Below are 7,462 nucleotides of genomic sequence, written 5' to 3'. Positions count from 1 at the left end.
CCCAGCATCTCCCCTCTCTGTATACCCAGCCTCTACCCTCTCTGTATACCCAGCCTCTACCCTCTCTGTATACCCAGCATCTCTCCTCTCTGTATACCCAGCCTCTCTCTTCTCTGTATACCCAGCATCTCCCCTCTCTGTATACCCAGCCTCTACCCTCTCTGTATACCCAGCATCTCCCCTCTCTGTATACCCAGCATCTCTCCTCTCTGTATACCCAGCATCGCTCCTCTCTGTATACCCAGCATCTCTCCTCTCTGTATACCCAGCATCTCCCCTCTCTGTATACCCAGCATCTCTCCTCTCTGTATACCCAGCATCGCTCCTCTCTGTATACCCAGCATCTCTCCTCTCTGTATACCCAGCATCTCCCCTCTCTGTATACCCAGCATCTCCCCTCTCTGTATACCCAGCATCTCTCCTCTCTGTATACACAGCATCTCTCCTCTCTGTATACCCAGCATCTCCCCTCTCTGTATACCCAGCATTTCTCCTCTCTATATACCCAGCATCTCCCCTCTCTGTATACCCAGCATCTCTCTTCTCTGTATACCCAGCATCTCTCTTCTCTGTATACCCAGCATCTCTCTTCTCTGTATACCCAGCATCTTCCCTCTATGTATACCCAGCATCTCCCCTCTCTGTATACCCAGCATCTCCCCTCTCTGTATACCCAGCATCTCTCCTCTCTGTATACCCAGCCTCTACCCTCTCTGTATACCCAGCATCTCTCCTCTGTGTATACCCAACATCTCTCCTCTCTGTATACCCAGCCTCTACCTTCTCTGTATACTCAGCCTCTCTGTATACCCACCATCTCTCTTCTCTGTATACCCAGCCTCTCTCCTCTCTGTATACCCAGCCTCTCCCCTCTCTTTATACCCAGCAGCTCTCCTCTCTGTATACCCAGCATCTCTGTTCTCTGTATACCCAACATCTCCCCTCTCTGTATACCCAGCATCTCTCCTCTCTGTATACCCAGCATCTTCCCTCTCTGTATACCTAGCATCGCTCCTCTCTGTATACCCAGCATCTCCCCTCTCTGTATACCCAGCATCTCTCTTCTCTGTATACCCAGCATCTCCCCTCTCTGTATACCCAGCATCTCCCCTCTCTGTATACCCAGCATCTCTCCTCTCTGTATACCCAGCATCTTCCCTCTCTGTATACCTAGCATCTTCCCTCTCTGTATACCCAGCCTCTCCCCTCTCTGTATACCCAGCCTCTCCCCTCTCTGTATACCCAGCATCTCTCCTCTCTGTATACCCAGCATCTCTCTTCTCTGTATACCCAGCCTCTCCCCTCTCTGTATACCCAGCCTCTCCCCTCTCTGTATACCTAGCATCGCTCCTCTCTGTATACCCAGCCTCTCTCCTCTCTGTATACACAGCATCTCCCCTCTCTGTATACCCAGCATCTCTCCTCTCTGTATACCCAGCCTCTCTCCTCTCTGTATACACAGCATCTCCCCTCTCTGTATACCCAGCCTCTACCTTCTCTGTATACCCAGCATCTCCCCTCTCTGTATACCCAGCCTCTCTCCTCTCTGTATACCCAGCCTCTCTCCTCTCTGTATACACAGAATCTCCCCTCTCTGTATACCCAGCCTCTACCTTCTCTGTATACCCAGCATCTCTCCTCTCTGTATACCCAGCATCTCTCCTCTCTGTATACCCAGCATCTCCCCTCTCTGTATACCCAGCCTCTCCCCTCTCTGTATACCCAGCATCTCTCCTCTCTGTATACCCAGCCTCTCTCCTCTCTGTATACACAGCATCTCCCCTCTCTGTATACCCAGCCTCTACCTTCTCTGTATACCCAGCATCTCCCCTCTCTGTATACCCAGCCTCTCTCCTCTCTGTATACCCAGCCTCTCTCCTCTCTGTATACACAGAATCTCCCCTCTCTGTATACCCAGCCTCTACCTTCTCTGTATACCCAGCATCTCCCCTCTCTGTATACCCAGCCTCTCTCCTCTCTGTATACCCAGCCTCTCTCCTCTCTGTATACACAGAATCTCCCCTCTCTGTATACCCAGCCTCTACCTTCTCTGTATACCCAGCATCTCTCCTCTCTGTATACCCAGCATCTCTCCTCTCTGTATACCCAGCATCTCCCCTCTCTGTATACCCAGCCTCTCCCCTCTCTGTATACCCAGCCTCTCTCCTCTCTGTATACCCAGCATCTCCCCTCTCTGTATACCCAGCCTCTCTCCTCTCTGTATACACAGCATCTCCCCTCTCTGTATACCCAGCCTCTACCTTCTCTGTATACCCAGCATCTCCCCTCTCTGTATACCCAGCCTCTCTCCTCTCTGTATACCCAGCATCTCCCCTCTCTGTATACCCAGCCTCTCTCCTCTCTGTATACACAGCATCTCCCCTCTCTGTATACCCAGCCTCTACCTTCTCTGTATACCCAGCATCTCCCCTCTCTGTATACCCAGCCTCTCTCCTCTCTGTATACCCAGCATCTCCCCTCTCTGTATACCCAGCCTCTCTCCTCTCTGTATACACAGAATCTCCCCTCTCTGTATACCCAGCCTCTACCTTCTCTGTATACCCAGCCTCTCTCCTCTCTGTATACCCAGCCTCTCTCCTCTCTGTATACCCAGCCTCTCTCTTCTCTGTATACACAGAATCTCCCCTCTCTGTATACCCAGCCTCTACCTTCTCTGTATACCCAGCCTCTCTCCTCTCTGTATACCCAGCATCTCTCCTCTCTGTATACCCAGCCTCTCTCCTCTCTGTATACCCAGCATCTCCCCTCTCTGTATACCCAGCCTCTCTCCTCTCTGTATACACAGAATCTCCCCTCTCTGTATACCCAGCCTCTACCTTCTCTGTATACCCAGCCTCTCTCCTCTCTGTATACCCAGCCTCTCTCCTCTCTGTATACCCAGCCTCTCTCTTCTCTGTATACACAGAATCTCCCCTCTCTGTATACCCAGCCTCTACCTTCTCTGTATACCCAGCCTCTCTCCTCTCTGTATACCCAGCATCTCTCCTCTCTGTATACCCAGCCTCTCTGTATACCCAGCATCTCCCCTCTCTGTATACCCAGCATCTCTCCTCTCTGTATACCCAGCATCTCTCCTCTCTGTATACCCAGCATCTCTCCTCTCTGTATACCCAGCCTCTCTCCTCTCTGTATACACAGAATCTCCCCTCTCTGTATACCCAGCATCTCTCCTCTCTGTATACTCAGCATCTCTCCTCTTTGTATACCCAACATCTCTCCTCTCTGTATACCCAGCCTCTCTCCTCTCTGTATACCCAGCATCTCTCCTCTCTGTATACTCAGCATCTCTCCTCTTTGTATACCCAGCATCTCCCCTCTCTTTATAACCAGCATCTCCCCTCTCTGTATACTCTAGCCTCTCTGTATACCCAGCCACTCTCCTCTCTGTATTCCCAGCCTCTGTGCATTCGCAGCCTCTCTGTATACAAGCTCTCTGGGGACCCTGATGTAATGATAATATACAATGTTACACACACACACACATTATATACATGTGTATGCCCGCCCAGGTGTATGACTTTCTTTACTTTGCTGCTATGGGCTCTAGACCCAGATCTTTTGTAGACCTAGCAACGCCCCTGGCTATGGGGTAGAGTGGCAACATTTTGCAAAAACACATCTGAAGTCTCCCAAAAGCATGTGGGAAAATGTGTTATGGTCGGAGGTTGAACTTTTTGGCCATAATTCCAAAAGATATATTTGGTGCAAAAACAACACTGCACATCACCAAAAGAACACCATACCCACCGTGAAGCATGGTGGAGGCAGCATCATGCTTTGGGGCTGTTTTTCTTCAGTTGGAACAGGGGCCTTAGTCAGTTCCAAATACCAATCAATATTGTCACAAAATTGAATCCGATTGAAAATCTGTGGGGCAATCTGAAGAGGGCTGTGCACAGCAGATGCCTTCGCAATCTGACAGATTTGGAGTGTTTTTGCAAAGAAGAGTGGGCAAATATTGCCAAGACCAGATGTGCTATGCTGATAGACTCATCCCCAAAGACTGAATGCTGTAATAAAATTAAAAGGTGCTTCAACAAAGTATTAGTTTAAGGGTGTGCACACTTATGCAACAATATTATATAATTTTTTTTATTTTACTTCTCTCCACCTAAAAGATTTCAGTGCGTTGTTCAGTTGAGTTGTACAGTTTATAGGTCACATTAAAGGTGGAAAAAGTTCTGGAATTATTAATCTTTGTCACTTTTTTTTACATCACAGAAACCTGAAAACTCTCTATCTATCTATCTATCTATCTATCTATCTATCTATCTATCTATCTATCTATCTATCTATCTATCTATCTATCTATCTATCTATCTATCTATCTATCTATCTATCTATCTATCTATCTATCTATCTATCTATCTATCTATCTATCTATCTATCTATCTATCTATCTATCTATCTATCTATCTATCTATCTATCTAGGCATTCCAGTACTTATTCAATTTTTCTTATTATTCTTATTCTGCAGATCAATGCGGGAGATTCAATGGTCAAATGGTCAGCAAGCAAACTCATTTTCAATTAGTTAATTTGATATTTAAAGTGTTACTAAACCCACAACACTGTATATACAGTAAACAATGCTTGTTATACTCACTGTGGAACCTAAGGGTTTTAATCCAGTGCATTGTGTAAAAAGGCTGTTTGATCCTGTCTTCTCTGATCCTCCCCTTCTTCCACAGTCCCCAATTAGTCTCCTGATAGTACAGAGCTTTGTAGTCACACTACTTTTTTGGAGAGTGCATGTGATCAGCACAGGGCCAATCAGCACTGTCCAGACAGAGGGTCAGGAGTCATGAAAACTCTTCCTACAAGCTTTAGTCAGACACTGATAGAAGTCACAAGACTGCTATATACTGCTGATGAGGAAAGGTATTTAGCAGTTTATATTTGCTAAAATAATTTCATTTCCATGTTCTGTGTACTGTGGGAAACCAGATATAGTGAATGCAGGCTCCTGGGTTTTGTAAAACTTTAAGACTTCATGCACACAAGACGCCAGTGAAAACTCTGTTGAACACATGTTTTTAAAAGCTTAAACCGGCATTTAGAAATGCCCGTTTTGTCTCGTTTGCATGCCGCGTTTAGCCGCGTTTAGCCGCGTTTGCGTCTAGAAGCGTCTGCAGAGAAGAGAATGACATTTTGCGACCCAGCTTTGGGGCCCCCTGGTGCTAGGAACCCCAAATTTGGTGTGCTAACACAGTGGAACTAGCACTACACCATATCCAAATTTGGGGTCCTAGCACTAAGTGGCCCTGAGATATGGGGCCCTAAAGTCGGGTCACAAAATGTCATTCTCTGCTGCAGAAAAATGCTTGACATTTTGCGACCCGACTTTGGGGCCCTGTATCTCAGGGCCACTAGGTGCTAGGAACCCCAAATGTGCATATGTTGTAGTGTTAGTTCCACTGTGTTAGCAAACCAAATATGGGGTTCCAAGCACCAAGTGGCCCCGAGATATGGGGCCCCAAATAGGGTCGCAAAATGTGAAGCACTTTTCTGCAGCAGATAATGACATTTTGTGACCCGACTTTGGGGGTCCATATCTTGGGGCCACCTGGTGCTGGGAACCCCAAATTTAAATATGTTGTAATGCTAGTTCCACTGGGTTTGCACACCAAATTTGGGGTTCCTAGCACCAAGTGGCCCTGTGATATGGGGACCCAAATCAGGTCACAAAATTTCATTCTCTGCTGCAGTTAACCATCATATTTCTGTGTTTTCTGGTCCAAAAAATAGGGTTCCTTTAAAAACACTTATAAACGCAAATGTGGCTAAACGCGGTACCGGCGTTTAGCCGCGTTTAGCCGTGTTTGGTGTCTGAAACGTGGAAAACTTTTGCGCCTGAACCCATTTTTTTGCTTCTGGAAAAACGAGGTTAAACGCAACTGCCTAAAAAATGCCAAAAAACGAGACTGTGTACATGGACACATAGGATAACATTGAATGAGTTCAGGGGCAGTTGAAAAAAGTGTCCAACTGTCTCTAAACGCGCATTTAACAGCGTCTCGTGTGCATGAGGCCTAACCGCTTGCCTACCAGCCGCCATCATTATACTGCGGCAGGTCGAAGCGATCCCGCGAACCATTGTAGCTGTACGTCGGTCCCTTTTAAGCGGGATAGCAGGCGCGCCCACTGCACTGCGGGGGTGCCGATGCGCATGGCCGGCGGTCGCGATGACCGCCAGGCACACGCGATCGCCTTTCACGAGAGCCAGAACAGTGACGTGTGTAAACACACAAATCCCTGTTCTGTGAGGAGAGACAGATTGGGAGTTCCTATTAGTTAGAAACAACGATCTGTCATCTCCTCCAGTCACTCCGATCCCCCTACAGTTAGAACACACACAAGGGAACACAGTTAACCCCTTGATCGCCCCCTAGTGTTAACCCCTTCCCTGCCAGTGACATTTACACACTAATCAGTGCATTTTTATAGCATTGATCCCTGTGTAATTGTCAATGGTCCCAAAAATGTGTCAAAAGTGTCCGATGTGTCCGCCATAATGTCGCAGTCCCGATAAAAATCACTGATCACCACCTTACTAGTAAAAAAAATTATAATAATAAAAATGCCATAAATCTTTCCCCTACTTTGTAGACGCTATAACTTGTGCGCAAACCAATCAATATACGCTTATTGCGATTTTTATTACCAAAATTATGTAGAAGAATACATATCAGCCTAAACTGAGGAAAAAAATAGCTTTTTTTAAAAAAAATTGGGGATATTTATTATAGCAAAAAGTACAAAATATTGTGTTTTTTTCAAAATTGTCGCTCATTTTTTGTTTATAATGCAAAAAATAAAAACAGCAGAGATGATCAAATACCACCAAAAGAAAGCTCTATTTGTGGGAAAAAAACTACATCAATTTTGTTTAGGTACAGCATCACACGACCGCGCAATTGTCAGTTAAAGCGACGCAGTGCTGTATCGCAAAAAGTGGCCTGGTCATTGAGCAGCCAAATCTTCCAGGGCTGAAGTGGTTAAACGAACCGATGTGTACGAGGCATAAGACTGGAAGTGTGTTACTGGCCAGATCTCCAGGTGAAAATAAAGGAAATAAAAGTCTGGAAAAAAAAAAGAAAACGAATGCAGCCACCACATCTAAGGATTGGTATGCTGCAATATATTACATTTTTGTTTTTAGGTTTAGATACACTGTAATGATATGCATGGGAAAAGCAGAGATTTACCTTAAATAAATACAGCACACTGCAGATTGATTTCCTGTATTGTTTAAATGGCTGTCAAAGAACATTTTCAAGTGAATAAGGTTCATCTATTATTTATGAAAGCTCAATTAGAAACTATTCTTCTTTCAGATGTGAAATTCAAATGGACCTTTCTAATGCTTTTTATTCTATCAGAGGTAGCATTATTATTATGGATAAGCTTCCTACAAGCATTTATTTTTGCAATAAAACT

The sequence above is a fragment of the Aquarana catesbeiana genome, linkage group LG05 (assembly GCF_042186555.1).
Source record: "Aquarana catesbeiana isolate 2022-GZ linkage group LG05, ASM4218655v1, whole genome shotgun sequence".
Classification (NCBI taxonomy): domain Eukaryota; kingdom Metazoa; phylum Chordata; class Amphibia; order Anura; family Ranidae; genus Aquarana; species Aquarana catesbeiana.
The sequence above is the reverse complement of the archived record's forward strand: the minus strand, read 5'-3'. Positions refer to the sequence as shown.